We start from the raw sequence: 253 nt of genomic DNA, 5'->3' as shown, positions 1-253 counted from the left end.
TCTCCGGAGTTTTTGAATCAAGTTAAGGTAAGGATGTTTGCTTATAAATAACCTAGTTTACATTCTTATTTGTATTGGAATCGATATGCATGATCTTACTCTGTTCTTAGAACTTGTTTATAATTGAATCACTACTATAACTCTGTAACTACAATTGGATATTACTTATGTGATTTGCTTATCATTATGAATATGAATGATTGATATTACTTATGTGAGTGCTTATGAATATGGATGATTGGATTGAGATGTG

Source organism: Hakea prostrata, chromosome 5 (assembly GCF_041222555.1).
Source record: "Hakea prostrata isolate BN-2017 chromosome 5, UWA_Hpros_2, whole genome shotgun sequence".
Classification (NCBI taxonomy): Eukaryota; Viridiplantae; Streptophyta; class Magnoliopsida; order Proteales; family Proteaceae; genus Hakea; species Hakea prostrata.
Note: the sequence above shows the minus strand (reverse complement) of the source record.